Source organism: Drosophila serrata, unplaced genomic scaffold (assembly GCF_035046125.1).
Source record: "Drosophila serrata isolate PLE 108 unplaced genomic scaffold, ASM3504612v1 contig_121, whole genome shotgun sequence".
NCBI lineage: Eukaryota > Metazoa > Arthropoda > Insecta > Diptera > Drosophilidae > Drosophila > Drosophila serrata.
Window position 1 is genome coordinate 11744 of NW_028257019.1, and position 757 is coordinate 12500.

The window sequence follows — 757 nt, forward strand, 5'->3', positions numbered from 1 at the left end:
CCAATGCAAGCGCTAGCCGCTAAGTATTGCTGTGATGTCATTAGCAAGTGAGCCGCCGCGCGGCGCACTGGCTGTGGCCGTCCTAAATCTATGAAAAAGACTCTGCATGCAAAAATTTGCACACGCAAACAAACGTGCGAGCGCTTGTACACATATACACACATACACAGAAAGGAGAGCACAGCGCAATGAAACGCACCCCTGCTCATCGTTCCACGGTCGATCTGCCACTGAAAAGTTAATTCTTGTTGTGCTCGGATTCGAACGAATGCTTCGAAATCGAAACAGCCCAACGCCCTCCGGGATTCTAGATATTTCGTTCGGGTGCTCTGGGGTTCCAGGCTTAGCCGTTTTTGTGGTAGTATTTTTTTGTACTGTTTGACTTCTCTATGTAGTTCTTGCTTAGTGGTACTACTTACAATTCCTTTTAGCCTTGTAGTTGATTTTCCTTCAGGAACTTAGAAGAAGAAGAACTTAGAGCTCGGAAGTGTTCTTTGTTAGAAACGAGTTTTTTTGTTATTCTTCTAACAAGAAGATACATACATATGTGCATAACTGGTTTAGCATAACTAAATTTCCGGTTTTTGTGCATCCGCCAAACCATTTTGTTCGCTTTTCTGTGGGAATACAACTAAATCAAACCATTTTCTGGAATTTAGACAACAATATAATGGATCCTTTTAAATGACGTCATGCCGTCATGACGTTGGTGCCGAAACTGTTAACCAACAGTACAGTCCGTGCTTACGGGTAATTA